Genomic DNA, 21,686 nt, shown 5'->3' on the forward strand with positions numbered 1-21,686 from the left:
TTCTGCGTCAGGCTTCAGCTGATGAATCTCAGGGTTATATTTTTACACCACAGATTAGATCCTGCAAGCTTGAAGTTTGCCGTTTCCTGCTTTAGAAGGAAATATGTATCACCACCTGAGGTGAAGTGGGAATACAGTGGTGCCTCGGGTTAAGTACTGAATTCGTTCTGGAGGTCCGTTCTTAACCTGAAACTGTTCTTAACCTGAAGCACCACTTTAGCTAATGGGGCCTCCCGCTGCCGCTGTGCCGCTGTGGCACGATTTCTGTTCTCATCCTGAAGCAAAGTTCTTAACCTGAGGTACTATTTCTGGGTTAGTGGAGTCTGTAACCTGAAGCATCTGTAACCTAAAGCGTATGTAACCCAAGGTACCACTGTACAGTCAAACCTCGGGTTGACATAGCTTCAGGTTAAGCATTTTCGGGTTGCGCTCCGTGGTGACCCAGAAGTAACGGAGCACGTTACTTCCGGGTTTCGCCGCTCGTGCCTGTGCAGACACTCAAAATGACATCATGCGTGGAAGCGGCGAATTGCGACACACACGGACTCTTCAGGATGCGAACGGGGCTCTGGAACAGATCCCGTTCGCATCCAGAGGTACCACTGTATGTCACTCTCTGCCTTTCTGCTGCACCCCCTTGCCCACCCTGCCACTTCTGCCACTGCCAAAACTTGGCAAGAGAGATAGCATTCTGCCAAGGCCCTGATGCTCATCTCCTCTGCTCCAAGGATGGGAAGGATGAGTGGAAATGTGAAGGTGCTAGACTGCCCCACTTTCACTGAACTTGGCAATGGCTGGGGGGGGCATGGGCATAGTCAGGATTTTTGTTAAGGGGGCAGACTTTTGTTAGGGGGGCAGAACCTCAGATTTGTATTCTATTGGCTATGTGGGGGCGTTCCACAAAGCCTTCCCCAAAGATTCACAGGAACTGTAGTTAAGAGTGCTGGGAATTGTAGCTGTGCAAGGAATAATGTGTATAATTGTATTGTGTGCGCACAGCCAAAAATGCCCCACCCCAAGAAGGTGTAGAAAACAGCAGCTATGCTTACAGCTATGTGCTACTATTGTGACCATTGCTGTAAGTTGCATCTTGCATTGCAGATTCCACACTGTTTAGGAGGTTGGACTGGAGGATCTTTAAGATCCCTTCCAACACAATTTTTAAAAATGTTTTTAGCATGTAGCTGGAAACAGTGCAGACTGAAAGGTGACAGAAGTTTCTGGTCTGGCACTTGAGTGCTCAATGGGCAAGTCAATGAACTGTCACCACACACAGACATCCTGCAAGCTGTCCTGTGGCAAGGTGTGGGTTGTATAAGGATTTCACCTCTTCATCCCTCTCTTCCCTGTGCTCAGTAGCTCCTCTCTTGATCAAGTTCTCTTCCTTCAGTTTTCACCAGTTTACCATGTAGAATATCAATATTACAGTGCCAGCCATGTGCCAGTGCTTGAAGGCACCAATGCACTGAATGAGAGCATCAGACCTGCTCCTGAAATACCTTCTGTAGGCATGATAGAAAGCAGCAGATACACCAGGTTTCCGCTTGTGTTCAGTGACAGAACTGGACGTGTGGAATACTGTCACAAAGGGAGGCTTGGGGCATGTGCAGAGCACCTGCTTCTCAAAACTGAACAACTGTGGTTTGCACTATGCTCTTAGGATTAGAGCAGGAACCTCCATAGATGTTATTGGACTCCAACTCCCATCAGCTCCAGGCAGTACAGCCAGTGGTCAAGGATGATGGGAGTTGTACTCCAACAACATCTGGAGGGCTATAGTTTCCCCATCCTTAGATTAGAAGGTGGGGCTTTTGCAAGGATGGGGAGGCTGTAGCCCTCCAAAGGTTGAATTAACTTCCATCAGACTCAAGCAGTGTGGCTGACTATGGGAGTTCCCATCCAGTAACATTTGGGGGGCCTAGTTCAGTGAGTACGTAGGAGGCTTTAGTCTAAGCAGGTCTCTTGGACATTAAAAGACTGCAGAAATGGTTGATCACATTAAAGAGTGTGCGGCTATTCATGCAGCGGCAGTTTAGCCAGCCTTATCAGCCTCCTCCCCCCCCCCCCCCGCCCTCCCAGGGAAAGGCATTCTTGGATTTAGACTGGATGATTCCACACCTTAATAAAAGCAAACTGCCAGGAGAATTTATCTGACAGGTTGAAGGGTTTTTATCAGGACTTTGAAGTGGTAAATAAACAAACTAAATTAGTCACATGAGAAAGATGTCCTAGGATGGAAGAAAGAGAGCATTCCTTGGGGTTGGCTTTTGATTCTGGAGGCAACCCTGGCCTGATATTGGGGGCAGGGGGGCAGGGGGCAAAGGAGTGTGTGTGGGAAAGAAAACAACTTATGCGAAGTGTTCAAAATTAAAAGCAATTGTCATCTCGCAAGCATATACATTGGTACCTCGGGTTACATGCGCTTCAGGTTATATGCGCTTCAGGTTACAGTCTCCGCTAACCCAGAAATAGTATCTCAGGTTAAGAACTTTGCTTCAGGATGAGAACAGAAATCGCACAGCAGTGGCGCGGCGGCAGCAGGTGGCGCCATTAACTAAAGTAGTGCTTCAAGTTAAGAACAGTTTCAATGTTAAGAATGGACCTCCAGAATGAATTAAGTACTTAACCCGAGGTACCACTGTAATGCACTATTTATTTATTTTTTAGCACAATATGTTTGATAAAAAATAAGGTAGATTATTGCTCCTCCCCTGTGAGAGGCGAATTGCATTATAATGTGATGCTTTCCCTTCACACAAAAATGTTTGGGGGCTGGATCACACACCTGGAGGGGGACTTTAGATCTGAAGGCATGAAGAGCTGAGATTTTTCAGGGCTAACTATTTCACTGATCTATGCAAAAGTTAGTTTTTGTATAATGGAATGATGGTGACTATGTTGCCTTCTGGGAATGTGTCCTGATTGTCACCCACTTTCCCTGTCCCATACAAATGAATGGAGCAAATGGAAACAGCTAAAACTAGGGGAAATGGGGGAGAAAGAAGGGACAGTGTTATGTACTCACTTGAATAGGATCCAAAAGGCAGCAGTCTGATTGGTCCTAGAACAATAGGATTCAGAATGCAGCAGTCTGATTGGTCCTAGAACAATAGGCTCCAGAATGCAGCAGTCTGATTGGTCCTAGAACAATGCAGCAGTATGATTGGTCCGCTCCAGGTGGAAGTGAATCCGCAACCTGATTGGCCTACAGGAGAATCCCAGAATTAGCCAATCACGTGCGGCCCATTCTGTAAATAATGTATGTAAAGCAGATATTTTTGGGGAACTTTCATTCCTCACTACTATGAGCTGAATGAAATCCACACTCGACTCTGAGGATATTTCAGACAGACATGCTCATTTGAAGAAATATCACTTTAACTTAAGCATAGAATTGTAGAGTTGGAAGGGACCACATCTAATGCAGGAGCCTTTTTGCCCAACATGGGACTCAAACCCATGACCGTGGGATTAAGAGTTCTTATGCTGTACCAACTGAGCTACTGGTCTGAATGCAGAAGGGCCAAGATTCCCAGATCCATCTCCCCTTAAAGTAAAGTAGGTCTGGGGAACATGTGGCTCTTCAGTTGTTGTTGGACAGAAACTTCCTTCAGCCCCAGACAGCATGGCCAATGGTCAGGGATGATGCAAACAGTAGTCCAAAAATATGCAGAGGGCCACAGGCGTCCCAGTCCTGAAACAGAGGACTTCTTCCAATAGAGCAAAATAAAGTAGGAATCATGACCCACTCACTGGGCACTACCGTTTAAGGATATTGACAAGCAGGAAGGTGTGCAGAGGAGGGCAACCAAGATGATGAAGGGTCTGGAAACCAAGCCTTAGGAGGAACAGTGGAAGTTGGGTATGTTTAGCCTGGGTAAAAGGAGACTGAGATATAAATAGCCACTTTTAAATATCTAAAGGCCGGTCACATGGAAGACAGAGCAAGCTCGTTTTCTCCTGCAACAGAGGGTAGAACCAAAATGAATGGATTTAAGATAACTTAAAAGAGATTCCAACTAAACATGGAGGCGCAGGTTACAGCAACAGCCAAGGTGACATTTTTCTACCTTCGCCGCATCAAGCAGTTGGTCCCTTACCTTTCCCGCCCCGACCTGGCCACAGTGAATTGACTACTGTAATTCGCTCTATGCGGGGCTGCCCTTGAAGCTGTCCCAGAAAATCCAGTGGGTGCAGAATGCTGCAGCGAGGCTCCTCACAGGGTCTCTGCCATGGGAGCATATTCACCCAGTGCTTTTCAAGCTGCACTGGCTCCCGGTGGAGTACAGGGTCAGATTTAAGGTGCTGGTTTTGACGGCCTAGGACCCTCATACCTACAGGACCGCCTCTCTCAGTATGCCCCACGGAGAGCCTCATGGTCCATAAAGAGCAACACCCTAGTGGTCCCGGGCCCTAAGAAAGTTAGATTAGCCTCAACCAGAGCCAGGGCCTTTTCAACACTGGCTCTAGCCTGGTGGAATGCTCTGCCTCACGAGACCAGGGCCCTGCAGGATCTGATTTCTTTCCGCAGGGCCTGTAAGACAGGTTTGTTCCGCCTGGCCTTTGGCTTGGAGCCAATTTGATTCCTTCGCCCTCTTTCTTTTTCCTTTTTCCTTTCTTCTCCTGTCATGAGGCTGCATTTTAATATTTAAAGGTTTCTATATTTTAATGTTGTATTTTAATCTTGTTTTTAAGTTGTATTCATTCAACTTGTTTTTATTATTGCTTGTTAGCCACCCTGAGCCCGCCTTGGCTGGGGAGGGTGGGGTATAAATAAAAATTATTATTATTATTATTATTATTATTATTATTATTATTAAACACCAGGAAGAACTGTCTGATGGTAATAGCTGTTTGACAGTGGAATAGACTCCCTCGTTACGTGGTGGAGTTTTCTTCCTTGGAAGTTTTAAAGCACACGTTGGATGACCACCTGTGCTTTTGTTGAGATTCCTGCTCTGCAGGGGGTTGGACTAGATGACCCCCAGGGATTGACAGCCATATTAAAAAATCTGAGGGGTTCTCACAGGGATTACATAGCAAGCTTGTTTCTTTTCTGCCCCAGAGAGTGGGACCAGAACCAATGGAGTCCATTTGCAAGAAAGGAGATTCCAAAAACTAAATATTAGGAAAAACTTTTTGTTGGTGAGAGCCATTCAACAGTGGGACAGATTACAGCTTTATGATTCTGTGACCACCATGGGCCTAACAGAGGAGTGGTGAACATATGTTCCTGGCATGTTTTGGGAGTACAACTCGTACCATCCTGATTGTTGGCTGGGGATAACAGAGTCCAACAACACTCGGAGGGCAGGCTCCCAATCCCTGACTCAGAGGCTTGTTTTCTGATGTTTGTAGTTTAGATTGCATAGGGCAGTAGAATTCCAGCTCCCATCAGCCCCAGGCAGTATAGCCTGTGGTCAGGGATGGTGGGGGCTTTAATTCAGCAACATTTGGAGAGGCACAGCACTGGCTGAAGCAGGATGGTAAAGCATGAAATATTAGTGCCCTTCTTATGAGCGACACAATATACAGTGGTACCTCGGGTTAAGTACTTAATTCGATCCAGAGGTCCATTCTTAACCTGAAACTGTTCTTAACCTGAAGCACCACTTTAGCTAATGTGGCCTCCCCCTGCTGCCGTGCTGCTGGAGCACAATTTCTGTTCTCATCCTGAAGCAAAGTTCTTAACCTGAGGTACTAATTCTGGGTTAGCGGAGTCTGTAACCTGAAGCGTATGTAACCTGAAGCGTATGTAACCGAAGGTACCACTATATATGCAGCAAAGCTTCTCTCCTCTCCCTATTTAATGTGCCTAATTTGAACAAAAAGGTTATGTTTCCCCTGCCTTTCCTGCTCTAAGCCACTAGAGGGCAGAATGGTACTAGATGTTCTGGAAAGAAGACCAACATACTAGTATTACCAAGCTAAAGAATTGATGCCAATTGCTGGATAAGAGTAGGACGGGAACACAGATAAGAAATATTTAAGAAAGAGTTCACGATGACATGAGCTGCTTGATAGTGGAACAAAGAGTCTTTGGAAGTGCTGAGTTCACCTTCATTAGAAATTTTCAGAGGGCTGCCTAGCAGTAGATTTCCTCCAGTGGTACAGGGTTGGGCTGGATAATCATTTACGCCTTTTCCAATTCTGAGTATGTTCTTATGGAAGCTTCTACTTCCTGTTTTAAACTAAGCTGAACTACTTATGTCTGAATTTTGGGGTGCTTGGGTGTACATTTGGTTACCTTAAACTTTAAATTAAACTATGGTTTGTTGAAAGAAGTCACAATCAGGTCATGGTTGTTGATTGCAGCTTATTAAGAAGCTACAGCTAAACCAAGCTCTCCACAATTCAGACATAATGACAAACTTTGGCTAGTTTAAAACAGGGAGCAGGTGCTTCCAATTTTCTTACAACCACACTGAATGAGAGAGTGGGTATGCAGGGCCTGTGCCCATAGTTTGAGCAGGAACATCGGGTAAAGCCCAGGCTTACAGCTGGCATCATACAGCTCTTGAGAGACCTATGCCAACACCTGGAGCTGGCTTCTGTTACACAACTCCTAGCAACATAATAACAGCAGGTGTTGTTCAAGAAAGCACATAAACCTCCCTGCTTAGTTAGATTCAATCAAGAGCCACACGGAGAACCGTTTTAACCAGGAAATTAACTTCTGTCTGGAGACTGGTTAATCCTCCCAGGGTACCATTTGCCATAGATTTCATTATCTGACCTTAGTTGATTCATAAATACCCCACCCCCACTACGGGGTATTAGAATACATTCAATTTTTTTTTTAAAAATGTCTCCTTTTATCTATTCCCTCACAACCCTTTGTTGTCTTGTCTGAAAGGGGTGGCGTGGATAGAATGAATATCCAGAAGGGAATAAGGTCCCTTACGTGCATGTTGTATTTGAAGCGAGTGTCAACACTTTGCCCACCCAGGTGCCACAAAACCCATATATTTTCTTGGATGGCCCAACCAACCATATTCTTCTGTTGCCTTGATCAGGGTCATGAGAGCTTTGGATCCCTGCCATTTATACAATTTGACTTACTAAAATGTGCATACGAATAACCTGTGTCATTACCTAAATTGCTATTAGCCCTGTGTGAAATATCTACATATATAAATCAGATATTCACATGCTCTTCCATAATTTCCCACCTCCTTTCTCCTTTGTGTGGTTTCTTCATGAAACGGGGATGTATTGTGCCAACATAAAAATATTTTTCCTGACAAATACTGTACAGTGGTACCTCAGGTTACATACGCTTCAGGTTACATACGCTTCAGGTTACAGACTCCGCTAACCGAGAAACAGTGCTTCAGGTTAAGAACTTTGCTTCAGGATGAGAACAGAAATCGTGCTCCAGCGGCGCAGCGGCAACGGGAGGCCCCATTAGCTAAAGTGGTACCTCAGGTTAAGAACAGTTTCAGGTTAAGAATGGGCCTCCAGAACAAATTAAGTACTTAACCTGAGGTACCACTGTATCTGAATTCAGGTGCCACGTGGCTGTGGTGAGGACTGCAGGGCCTGTTCCCTTCCAAGGCCTTTTCCATCTGGCCCAGGGGGCGTGGCCCAGGCCCTCACTCTCCCAGCTACAACAGGACTCCTGTGGCAGTGCCTAGAGAGTGGGGCTGGACTCATTTGGAACAAACCCTTGGGGAAGTGCGGGATTGTTCCGCTATTGCTTCCCTGTTCCAAGTGGCTAATGTGTTTTAAAATGTCCTTAAGCAGTCGGTGTCATTTTAAGTTTTTTCCCCTCCCCCCCTTATTGCTTTGTTGGGGGTGGGGGTGGGGATGGGATGGATATCTGTTTGGGGATTAATTTTAGTATAACTGTTCTGTTTTTTGTTGTTTTATTGGTTGTTGTATTGTTTGCGTTTTGTTTTTAAGGGGCGGGATCAGGGCTGCCTGGGAGTTGGCCCCAGCCAACATAATGGCTGGGGCATGTTCCACAGGGCCGGAAGCACTGGGACATGATCATGGGCAGGAGGAGGAGTTACGCTAAGACCAGACCATGTCATTACCGAGGAGGCAGGCATAGTCATTGTTTGAAGACTATCCTTGCCTCTGGGTCTGGTCTTGATGAGATGGATACTGGAATCAACAAGGGAAACCCACATGACCTGAAGGTGTTGCTGTGTAATGCTAGGTCAATGATTCATAAGACCACTGCCATCCATGACTTGATCGTGGATGGAGGACTTGACCTGGAATGTGTAACAGACTTGGTTGGATGAAGCAGATGGGCCTGTCTTAGCTGCTGCTTGTCCACCAGGTTTCTCTTACACACAGCAACCCAGGTCATGTGGGCAGGGAGGGGGGGGTTGCAGTGATTTTTAGGAAGTCGCTAGCTTGCATCAGGCATCCTACTGGGAAGACCCAATTCTCTGAGTGCATGTTCTGGAAGTTGAGCAATAGAGGCAGTACAGGATTCCTTCTGGTGTACCGACCTCCTCGCTGCACCAAGGATTCCCTGCCCGAGCTGCTTCAGGCCGTGGCGGATGTTCTGCTGGAGACACCTAGTTTAGTTATCCTAGGGGATTTTAACATCCATGCCAACACGACCTTACAAGGGGCCACTCAGAACTTCGTGGAAAGCATGACCTCCATGGGGCTGTCCCTGAATAAGTCTGGCCCAACTCATAGTCATGGACATGCCTTAGACCTGGTGTTCACCTCTATGGATGTTGGTGATCTGACACTAAGTAAAAGTGAAACAAAAGAAGTGCCATGGTCAGATCACTCCCTGGTGCAACTGGACTTCTCCACAACCCTTCCCCTCTTCAGGGAGGTGGGACCAATTTGGATGGTCCGCCCCCGCCACTTAATGGATCTAAATGGTTTCCAGAGAGTGGTAGGGGATGCTTTATCCCATATTGATAGCCTTGCAGCTGATTCCCTGGTGGCCCGCTGGAATGCGGAGTTAACCAGGGCTATCGACTGTCTGGCTCCAAAGTGCCCTCTCCGATTGCATGGAGCCCGGACAGCCCCGCGGTGTTCTTCGGAGTTGAGGGCGAGGAAACAATCACTGAGACGGCTAGAGCGTTGGTGGCAGAAAACTCATTCTGAATCGGACCAGACTCGGGTTAGAGCTCAACGTCAAACCTACCAAGTGGCGATAGCGATGGCGAAAAAGACTTTCTTCACCACCTTTATTGCATCTGCAGAAGCACCTGTACCACTGGGGCCTTGTAAAGACACCAAGATGTCCTGCAATGATTTTCCAGAGTTTTTTGCAGATAAAGTCGCTCATATTTGGAAGGAGGTAGACACCACCATGGGAGCAGGGTCAGGGCGGGAGAGTGTTAGAGCCCTGTCTGGTCAAGTTGCATGGAATCAATTTCAATCCGTTACCCCCGAGGATGTGGACAGGCTGCTTGGATGCGTGAAACCAACCAACTGTCTCCTTCATCCTTGCCCATCCTGGCTAATAAAAGCAAGCCGGGAAGGGCTGGGCGATGGACTCTGCGGGGTGGTGAATGCTTCCCTCTGTGAGAGAGCATTCCCAGACCTGCTGAAAGAGGCAGTCATTAAACAATTTCTTAAAAGAACATCTTTAGACCCGGCCAGTATGGCCAACTATCGCCCAGTTTCAACTATCGCCCAGTTTGAAGGAGTGTCTCCACCCCCATTGTTCTGCCCGTTCGCTGAGGTCCAGCACTGAGGGCCTTCTGGCGGTTCCCTCATTGTGAGAAGCAAAGCTACAGGGAACCAGGCAGAGGGCCTTCTCAGGAGTGGCGCCCACCCTGTGGAACGCCCTCCCATCAGATGTCAAAGAGATAAGCAACTACCTGACATTCTGAAGACATCTGAAGGCAGCCCTGTTCAGAGAAGTTTTTAATGTGTGACATTTTAGTGTATTTTTTGTCTTTGTTGGAAGCTGCCCAGTGTGGCTGGGGAAACCCAGCCAGATGGGCGGGGTACAAATAATAAATTGTTGTTGTTGTTGTTATCAGTTAAAATTCATTTAGATGCACCATATATTATCTTCAGGTATCCACCTGATTAGATGTAGAAAACCATCCTGTGGTATTCCATATAGGAAAAAAATGAATGTACGCCAGTCAAAGGGTATCTATCTGTAACTGTCCCCTGGAAGCACTCCCAGCAATCTGACACATCTCCAGCCTTGACAATTGTGTTTGTGATCTGGAGGTGTGCATTCGACTGTCACCCCCATTTTACACCTGTGATTTGCAAATTGGGCCATGGCCTGAGGAAGGGAAGCAGGTGCCTATAGGCTTGGACCTGTGGTCCTGGGCTGTCCAGACAACAACACTCTCCTTGGGCCTCGCTGATGTGGTCCAAAGGAAAGTAGAGCAATACGTTTGGCACAAGCTTGACTGCAGGAGTTGCCAGGAGGCAGCATAGGAAGTGCTATCCAATCATCTTAGGGACTCCTCTCTGGATTTGGGTTTACTCCTTTGTCTTTTCTTCTCCTGAAGATGTCCCACTAGGTAGCGAGTACAGATTGTTCCTCAGGGTTTACTCCCAAATAATTTCTCATGAATGAGTATGGCCAGAAGGCAATAGAGGTTTAGGATCAGAGCTTTCCTTCTTCTGGATGGGCTACCTGCCCAGATTGATGAGGCCCATTTGCCCCTCACTTCCCTCTACAGCACCTGCAGAAACCACCTTCTTAACCGTTGGACCCACTATTGGTCTTGTCTGCTCAATCTGCTGGAGCTTATCTTTGCATGCAGGGAAGTCCCTAACTCACCAAGGATTTGAGCCCCATCAGCAATCCGCACCTGGTTTAGCCGGCCAATTGAAGTTGTTCTCAGGGTGTGGATGCTGTTGCATGCTGACAATATTTGAAAATCCATAAAATGACATTTCCATTGAATAAGTCACAATGCACGTGAAAGGATCTTCCAATTAAATCCACTCTCTTTGCTCCTTCAATACCTAGCATGTTTACCTGCAAGATTACTCGAACCCTTTGCAAACTTTTGATCTTTCTCTCTCTTTTTACCCCTCCTAACAACATTTATATCTGTGTCAATTCACATGTCCCCTTACTGTCAATGTCAGGGTAACCTGGTTATCTCACAATTGCCAGCACCGTTTGCAGACTAGTTCCCAAGATTCTTAGGGAGTGTGTGCTTTCAATATATAGTGTGTACACAGCCTGATACAGAAACAGGGAAAGTTCAATTTAGGACTGGGAAAATTAGAACAGATTCTTCCCTCCTTAATCATGAAGGCCACAGCTGCCTCATCTCTGCCATAGGGAATCTATTTTTTCATAGGCATCCACCAGTCTCAAAGAGAGGAGAGAGGCTCTGTCAATAGCTTCTTGCAAAAAGAGATGGCCAGGGATTCAATGATTACGTATTATTTTTAAAGGAAATCCATTGCTGGAGAATTTGCTGGATTTATAATGGAGAAGGATTAAGGGGTGTTTAGTTGAAGGGTAGCTAAGCTTTGGCTGGGTTTGATAGGAGTTGGAGTCACAAGCTGGCCAGTTGTTATTAGTTTGTTCTAGAACTGCCTTTTGCCTTTTGCTTATTTCAGGCAATTGCTCTCCTCCACAAGTCTTGAGATTATGCAAGCCATATTTTGTTGAATGATCGAGCCCCTTCTTTACCTGAAGCAAGATTGGCTAGTATGAGGGGCTTTGCAGGGCTGGAGTAGAGAAGCTCATCACACCTGTGCAATTCCACCCACTCCCCATTAAAAAGAGGGAAGGATGAAAAGGAGCTAAACACAGTTATATTTCAGTGGGTGTTGGGATCATTCTGTCTAATAAGTATCTTTACTAAGTGTTTTATCAGGTGCCTGAAAGTGGATGAGGATGCAATACTTTTTGCACAATCGTATTTCCTGTGTTTATAAATGGTGGTTAGGAATGAATTTCATTGTGTAGACTCTGAAGCTTCCTTGAAACCATGGTGATAGGGGAGAAACCTGATCTTACTTTTAAAATTGAAGTTTTTACAAATCTGCTTTTCTTTACACAAAATTCCGGTATATTTTAAGCAGAGGGTATATATAGTTCTGCATTTCATAATCTATGCCTGACATCCACAGGTGCTTGGCATCTCTAAATTGTAGATACCGGTAAATGCTCATTAATAGAAAGAGGCTGAGAATGACTCCACAACGGAAGCCATTACCCTGCCAAAGAGTTCCAAAATGAAAATCAAAGGCTTAGCATTTCATTTCTGTATTAATGTTAGCAATTTAATTATGCTAATAGAAAAAAGACTAATTTGTGTAAAAGGGCAAAAAAATTGACGGCAAGTTTTTTTTCTCTCTCTCTTTTTAAAAAAGTCTAAGCCCACATACATATTTAAAGAACACCCAACTTCTGCAGAGTTCAGAAGGCAATGAGTACAATGACGGGATGAATAGCAGAAATGTTGCCTTTGAACCCTTTCACTGATAGGGATACATTCTTATTGCATTTTATTTAACTAATTCTGTTGCAAAATAGGAATACCAAACAAAATTCACTATATACAATTTGTATACAGCTTTGCCTTGCTGTAGTGACAGTGCATAACTGTCTTTTTTATTGTGTTTTAAATACATTGCAAAAGCCACCTTAAGAACTACAGTTAGTAGGCAGAAGACAAACAAACAAACAAACAAACAAACAAACAAACAAACAAACACACACACACCCCGCCAACTTACAACTCACAGTAATGAAGAGAATACTACAAGGTTGTATGCCATCTTGGGACCCTGCTCCTCCTGACAACTCATTAGATGACCTTGTTGAGGACTGGAATAACTGGTTCTTGGCAACCATTGATGAGATTGCACCTAAGCGCCCTCTGCGACCCCGTTGAAACTGGGCCCCTTGGTTTACTGAGGAGCTCCGGAAAATGAAGCGGGATCTCAGACGGCTAGAGCGAGTATGGCGACGGACTCGTGACGGAGCCTCAAGAACATCTTATAGGACGCTTATGAAAGCCTATGAGATGGCTATGAAAGCTGCTAAGAAATCTTACTTTGCAGCTTCCATTGCATCCGCTAGCTCTCGCTCGGCACAACTTTTTAAAATAATTAGGTCAATAACGTCCCTAGGAGGACAACCAAATTTAAGCACAAATTCCACCCACAGCTGTGAGGCATTTGCGAGCTTTTTTGCGGAGAAAGTCCTGTTGCTCCGCCATGACCTCCCAGCCAATTTAGATACAGTGACTGAACTGGAGGCCCCTCGACTGACTTCAGGTCCAGTGTTGGACCATTTCGATCAGATACTCCCTGCTGATGTGGATAGATTCCTCCACCACCTGCTTCCTTGATCTGTGCCCGTCTTGGCTGATTAGGGAGTGTCCAGATGTTGCGCGGTTGAAATTATCAATTTGTCCCTTGACACGGGGACATTCCCAGGGGAACTGAAGGAAGCAGTGGTGTCTCCACTCTTAAAGAAAGAAAACTTAATTAGATCCCTTAGACCTATCCAATTACCGCCCAGTTTCAAATCTTCCATATCTGGGTAAGGTAATTGAGACAGCGCTTGCTGAACAGCTTGGTAGGTTTCTGGAGGAAACATCGGCTTTAGATCCAATTCAGTCCGGTTTCCGTCCTGGTTTTGGGACCAAGACGGCTCTGGTTGCCCTAACAGATGATCTCCATAGACAGCTGGATCGAGGCGGGTCAGGGCTGGTGATCCTTTTAGATTGGTCAGCAGCCTTTGACATGGTCGATCATGATCTTCTGGACCACCGCCTCGCAGACGTGGGGATACAGGGCATAGCCCGTAACTGGCTGTGCTCTTTTATCTCTGGTCGGGGACAGAGGGTGGCACTAGGGAGGGAAATGTCGTCACGCCACTTCTTGGTGTGTGGAGTGCCGCAGGCTCCTCACGAGGCTCCTCACGGGGTCTCTGCCATGGGAGCATATTCACCCAGTGCTTTTCAAGCTGCACTGGCTTCCGGTGGAGTACAGGGTCAGGTTTAAGGTGCTGCTTTTGACCTTTAAAGCCCTTCACGGCCGTAAGACCCTCGTACCTACGGGACCGCCTCTCCCGGTATGCCCCACGGAGAGCCTCACAGTCCATAAATAGCAACACCCTAGTGATCCCGGGCCCTAAGAAAGTTAGATTAGCTTCAACCAGAGCCAGGGCCTTTTCAACACTGGCTCCGGCCTGGTGGAACGCTCTGCCTCATGAGACCAGGGCCCTGCAGGATCTGATTTCTTTCCGCAGGGCCTGTAAGACAGAGTTGTTCCACCTGGCCTTTGGCTTGGAGCCAATTTGATTCCTCCCTCTCTTTCTTTTTTCTTTTCCTTCTCCTCCTGCGATGAGGCTACATTTTAATATTTTAATGTTGTATTTTAATTTTGTTTTTAAGTTGTTTGTCTTTCAACTTGTTTTTATTATTGCTTGTAAGCTGCTCTGAGCCCGGCCTTGGCTGGGGAGGGCGGGGTATAAATAAAAATTATTATTATTAATATTAGTCGTTCCAAAATGTTACCAAAAAAACAAAACCCATTCTCTCATAAATCCAGTATTATTTCTCTCTTCTTGATTTCTAAGAGAAATAAGCATGATGTGCCAGGTTCTGAAATGCCTGTCTGTCTAGGGCGAACATGCATTTTTATTGTATTTTACAATGTCTGTTAGCTGCATTGAATTGCAGAAGGAAAAGTGACATGAGTATTTTAAGTACCTAAATAGCCTTGCTGCAGACTGGCAGAAGTCAGTAAACAGAAGGCACATTTTGTCTCCCATCTGCACATCTTGCCAGTAAGTTCTGAAAGTTGTATCATGCTACCTATATTTTTGTGGCCACATGTTTAAACTACCCCACCTAGTTGTCTTAATAAAACCACCCAAAGATCAAGTGCTACATTGCACATAGTCATGGTTTAATTTCGTTTAGTTACTGTGTTCTAAATATATCCAGTTCCCTGGTGCAATGCAAACTCCAGATTCAGAAATAACAGTACTTCCCACCCACCTTGCTGCCAGTTTTTGGATTGCTTTCCCCAGGCAGCTCACCTGGCATCAAATTTACTATCATTCTGGTGCCAGGTAACACCAGTTACAGTACACGGGCAGCTTTAATGACATTGCTGTTAGTTACTCAATCCATCTCGCTTTACTGGCTGAGGAAGCCGGCATACTGCTTCTGTGACTAAGCTGCTTCTGGTGAACCAGAGCAGTGCACGGAAACACCGTTTACCTTCCCGCTGGAGCGGTACTTATTTATCTACTTGTACTTTGACGTGCTTTCAAACTGCTAGGTTAACAGGAGCTGGGACCGGGCAATGGGAGCTCACCCCATTGTGGGGATTCAAACCATCAACCTTCTGATCGGCAAGCCCTAGGCTCTGTGGTTTAACCCACAGTGCCACCCGTGTTACCACAGTGCTATTGTGTATTTTTTGGTATGTTTTCATTATATTTTATTGCATTGTATATATTGCAAATCACAATGAGACTTTTAGTATAAAGCAATATACTATAAGGGACGCAGGTGGCGCTGTGGGTTAATCCACAGAGCCTAGGACTTGCCAATCAGAAGGTCAGCGTTTCGAATCCCCACGACGGGGTGAGCTCCCATTGCTCGGTCCCTGCTCCTGCCAACCTAGCCGTTTGAAAACACATCAGAGTGCAAGTAGATAAATAGGTACCGCTCTGGCGGGAAGGTAAATGGCATTTCCGTGCGCTGCTCTGGTTTGCCAGAAGTGGCTTAGTCATGCTGGCCACATGTCGGAAGCTGTATGCCGGCTCCCTCGGCCAATAAAGCGAGATGAGTGCTGCAACCCTAGAGTCGGTCACGACTGGACCTAATGGTCAGGGGTCCCTGTACCTTTAATATACTATAAGCAATATAGTATAAAGTCTACAAAAAGAAAAAAAAGCAGACCGAAGATTTCAGATTCCTTTAGGTGCTTTCTGCAGCTTCCAACACCATTAGCCATGTACTGATGTGAACTGGAGTCCAAGAGCTTCTGAAGGGTCCCAAGCTCCCCACCCTAGCTTTATACCTTTTTCAAAATGTGGGAAAGGCACAGATGGTGCTTTTGTGCACCAAATTTTGGGTTGAAATGATGGAAGGGAATAGTAGTATGCTCCACCAAAGAAGTCTTTGAAGAAAGGCAGCAAATGGTGAGGTTTCAGTAGTGTGTGTGTGTCTGTGTGTGTGTGACAGAGAGAGAGAGAGAGAGAAAAAAAAAAGGAAAGGATGCTACCCTTCATCAGGAAGGCTGACCTTGAAACAGGAACATCAATCTTAGCATGGTACTGTCCCTTTCCCACTAGGCTTCAATTTTTAATTATGCACCGGATTTTCTGTTTACTGGGAAGGACATTCAGAGTCTAAGCAACAGATGCTATCGTGCAGCTGAAACTACCTTCCTGTGTTATAAGTTCTCAGCTAGCAACAAATACCATCCATGCGATAAGATTTTGAGTAACTTGAAAGGCAGCTGCATTAGATACCTCCTCCCCCTCAGTTGTCCCATGGGAACAGCAGTTCCGTTGGATTCTTTTGGTGGGAGAGTTAGAAAGCAGAGCTCATTGCATTAGCTTTGCCAAAAGACAAGCCTCACCAGACACCTCCTGCCCCTGAACTATGCAAGCTGGTCATTAAAAAAAACAAAAAACCGTTTACAAATTGGTGTCCGATTTTGATCTTCCCACTTTCCTTTGTACCCCTATTCACTGGTGTGGTGTGTGTGTGTTTTGGATTGTAAGCCTGCAGGGGATGGGCTGCTTGTTTTAATTCCAGGAATGGTTCTGAGACGGCACTGTTATCTTCAAACCCACGGTTGCCGCCAAAGGTGTTTTCCAGGAAACACAATTCTTTCATTCAACAGAAACTTCTCTGGACAGAAAGAAGTGGTATTTTGTGATTCTTACCACAGCTCTCTTAATCAATATTCAAGAAATATACAAAAGCTGTATCTTTAAAAAAAATGCAAGGAATTTATTCATTTTCATACGAAATAAAAAAGCAATACGTACAAATTAAACCCTCCATGAGACTTGTAACCACATTTTAAATAATACAATGCACCACTCCAAGGGGCAGTAACATATTTTTCTTGTTTGTTTTTTAAGCAGTATATCAAGTGAAACTGGACCACGGAAATGTATTCAAACTGACATACAGTGAGGCATTAATCACATAGTTCAAGACAGCAATATTTTAAGACAAAATATGGCCAGTATGCTTACAGAAACTGGAAAAAAAACATTTCAGCTTGAATATTGAATGTAATTTAAACTTACTACAAAAGTTTCGGCAGTTTCGGAAGCAATCTCTCACTTTAAAAAACAGAAACAGACACACTGCACAACCCAATAATTACATTGCTCCACAAACACACATATATACATACAAATATGCACATACAGTTGGATTAATGTTTGTGGTGAGTAGTACAGATGTTCCTACCCTCTTCCGGCATCCCTTAATGGGCCAAATACATTGGGGGGGGTGTTCCTCAGCTAGAACAGGGTGAGAACATGTGTTGCCTGCAGGTGTTGCTGGACTACAACTCCCATGATTGCAGACCATCCAAGTGTCCCTATTTTCACGAATGTCCCTCATTTAGAAAAGCCGTCCATTTCTGATTTTATCCTGGAAAGTACTTTTCCTTAGGATGTCCCAATTTTCATTGGAGAAATTTTGGATGGTATGGAGTCTTGTGGGTCATTCAGAAGCATTTCAGCCTCCTGCTGATCCACAGAGAAGAAGCAGGTGTGTTCTGTGTCATGTTCTAGGGTCACAAGGCTCATCAATAAGCTTGGTCAAGTGCTCTCCTTGATGGAAGAACAGCCTTCCTGAAACATATGCCTTCTAAATGCTTTGAACTTCTACTATCAGCTCAAGCCAAGATAGGGGGTGGGGGCGCTGGTGAGAGTTACAGTCTAAAACCGGGGTTGTCAACCTGGTCCCTACTGCCCACTACTGGGCGTTTCAGGATTCTAGGTGGGCGGTAGGGGGTTCTACGGCACAAGCTGAATCCTCCTTCCATCGAGCACTGGTGGGCGGTAAGGAAATTTTACCATCAAGAAAGATGCATTAGTGGGTGGTAGGTATAAAAAAGGTGACTACCCCAGTCTAAAACATCTGGAGAACACCAGGTTGGGGAAGGCTACTGCAGAATATGTCCTATTATCCTCTGCAATGCACTGGGGTTCTGTGGGAGATGAAGGCTCTGTGTAGGTAAAATGTGCTCTTGAAGTATTCATGGTACAAGGTGTTATTGGAAGGAAAAGAGAGAAGTGCCATTATGCAAGAAGGATGACTTTTGCCATGAAACCATGAAGGCTGAATAAAGCAGGAGGAGGGATGTAAAATCAGAAGTCTGTTCCACGATTACTCGTGTCCAACAGCTATGTTCAAATCAAATTATATAACACGCAATGACAACCAGACAAGAGCCCAAGCAATGTGTGAACGGGGCCTCTCACCCTTGCTGTGCAAATTCTACTTTCCCTTTCATAGTCATAGTTTATGGTTTAACCTGGTAACAGGGGACACTGTAGGGACTGGAAGTCATCACATCACACAGCTATTTTACACACAACTATCTGCAGGTGCGTAGGGGGGGCAGTGTTTGACAGCGACGAACGCAGACTTACTCTGTCCATGCTACCCTTTCTACCATGTGGTAGTGATGGCATGGTAAGCTTGGCTGAACCAAGGGATAGGGGACTTGTGAGCCACCAGGTGTTGCTGGTCTACCACCTCCCATCATCCCTGGCCGCTGGCTATGCTGGCTGAAGCTGATGGGAGTTGGGAGTCTAAAAACAAACATGTGGAGGACCACATGTTTACCTCCTTTGTTGGGAGGCAGTATGTCTCTGAATGCCAGTTGCTGGGAATCACAAGTGGCTAGGGTGCTATTGCATTTGGTTGCTGCTTTGGGGCTTCCCATAAGCATCTGGCTGACCACTGTGAGAAGATCCTGGGCTAGGTGGGTCACTGGCTTGCTCTACCAGGATCTTCTTATCTTTACCTATTCATGACATAATCACTCACCATTACAAGTAACAGCTCCCCACCCAGTTGCTGGTAGCACTCTACAAGGTTATAGGTGTCTATGTGGCATCATGTTGCCCAACTCCACATACTGATCATAAGCAAGGAAGCAAGCAAGCAGCCAACAGGAACTCACTTTGCTTCGACAGTATTAGCCAGTGCCCATCTTGTGTTTTCATAAAAGACTGGGGCAGCAGCAGCTATATTGTGAGTCCTGAGACTCTGTCAGACTTAGGGTTGGAAAGTTGTGGAGAACAAGGAAGGTGACGAGGAGAAAGGGATAGTGGGAGCTGTGTCAATGGAAGAGAGACTGGAGGAGGCAGGTTCACCCCTTCCCCAGAGTCCGGCAGCCCCGGGTGGGGTGGTGGGAATCCCTCCAACAGAGAAGTTAGTATCAGTGCAGTCTGGGGAGGGCATCAGCCAACTACTCGGGGTGTGTGTGTGTGTGAAGGATACAGAAATGAAGGGCACAGCCTTGTCATTCAGGACCTCATGGCAGCTCTGCAGGTGGGAAGACACCCCACCATCACCAATGCAGTGCATGTCTGCAAATTCAACATTCACACAAGGTATAGGGATCTCATGAATAAGCAAACCCCACCTTTAAAAACTTGGCAGTTGGTTGTGAGAACTCTGGCTTCAGTGCATTTCTGAACCACTTGCCCTGATCTTGGACTCTTTGAACTTGGAATGCCTGCTTCTAGCCCAACGAATCCTGCCAATTACTGTCACTTTCTCAGAGCTCTGATCCTACTATAATTCTATGCTGGTCACTGGGTCTGTACTGTTACTTCTGCTTCACTAAAGATCTATTCCACCCTTTCAAGGAAGAGCAGCTGCCATTGTGCTTTGAGTGGGAACCAGGAGAGGCCTTGCCTTCTCTTTATAATGTCAATGACAGGTGTAATGTAAACACCTGGCACTGGTTCCCCCGCTTTGGCATTTTTTCCTAATTGCGATGGCATACTGAGCAGAAGGAAACACAAGGGAGTCAAATAAAGACAAGAGGTAACAGTGATGCAAGGGGGATCAGAAAAGACAGACCCTTAGGGAAGACCAGTGGGCGTGATCAGGTAAATCGCTCCACATCCATTGAGAAAAGGAGCCTCATGAAACCTATTAATGGATAGACTTGGGCAGACATTTTCAGACTCTTCATTTCCTATTCATCCCTAAACACTATTTTTAGCAGCAGGTAAGAGCTTTAAGAAATCTAGACTCTGCTTGGTGCCACAGTGGGAAGCCAATTATATCTGATATAGGAGGCCCAAGGACGTGCTACAGCGTTTTCAACAGTCTTCTGTATTTCTGTTCTTGACATGGAAAATGTTGTTCATAATTAGAGAAGTCAAAAATGATCCAACTGCTGGAGAGAAGAGCTACATTATGCAGTCTGGTGAAATTGCCTGCTAATGCACTACACGTCAGTGCAAGTGACCTGGTACATTCAGGTGTGTGTAGACCTTTAGCATACAGATCTTACACACAAACTTTAAGTAGAAAGTGTACTGCTCAAAATAAAAGAAGCCTATTTTTCTTTCGTCTCAACTCATCTCAGAGCTTGCCTGCATAAGAATTACTTGCATCTCTTAACTGAACCAGTCCACCTCTGGTACAGACATATACGTGAAGAGATACAGCCTACCTCCAGAATATGTACATCTGTCCACATGCAAAGATAGTCTTTCAGATACAGTGGTACCTCGCAAGACGAAATTAATTCGTTCCGCGAGTCTTTTCGTCTTGCGAGGTTTTTCGTCTTGCGAAGCACGGTCAGTTGCAACTGCACCTCGTCAAGCAGTTTTAAGAAAAAGGAAACAAACTCGCAAGACATTTTCGCAAGACCTTCCTTCCTCCACCCCAAATGTTACATTTCATGGCACAAGTTAAATATCTTAAAAGTTAGGGATGGCTAGTTCCCTCCCCACACCCCAATTTTATTCCATGGATTTACTGGGTCATGCATGACTTTCTAGATTGGGCAAGGACTATAAAACATGTGAATTTGTAGCAGGCACTGCAGTTCTTAATTCACATATTTCTCCTACTTCCATGTGACTAATGCACACACCAATGGAATCCAGATTGATTAAATCACAGTCAGGAAAAATGGATCTCAACCTACCATAGCGATGGGGAAAGCTTTTTCTCTTGAGTACTGCATTTGCTTTGTGGTGAGCCGGGCCAGAACTCAAAGTGAACAGGTCCCCCCTGTCATTCCACCCCACTCCAAAAGAGGCTGCAGCTCAGTGGTAGAGCATCTGCTTTGCATGAATAAGGTCTCATGTTCATCTCCAGGAAGGGCTGAAAAGAGACTCTGTCTAAAATCCTGGGCAGCTGCTGCCAGTCAGTGTGGGCAATGCTGAGCTAGATGGGGCCTGACTTGGTATAAGGGTCAAGGATCTGACTTGGTATAAGGAAGCTTCCTCTGTTTACCTCTTCCTCAGCACATGCAAGAAATTAGTCCAAGAGCCACCGTTTGATTGTCCCTGATCTACGTATCAGGATTCCCACAGCTTAATCAGTATACGTACTAGGCTCTGGTAAATGTATCTGTAATGGGGGGGGGGGGAGCAGACTGAAAACTGTGATGAGTTTCACATGAGACCAAACAAAACACCTAGGAAGTTAATTTTTTTGGACTAATGATACATTAGTGCCACTTCAGCAAGTTTAAGGTAATATGGAGTAATGTGGATCCCCTCCACATTGATT

Source organism: Podarcis gaigeae, assembly GCF_964106915.1.
Source record: "Podarcis gaigeae genome assembly, chromosome: Z".
In the NCBI taxonomy this organism is placed as follows: Eukaryota; Metazoa; Chordata; class Lepidosauria; order Squamata; family Lacertidae; genus Podarcis; species Podarcis gaigeae.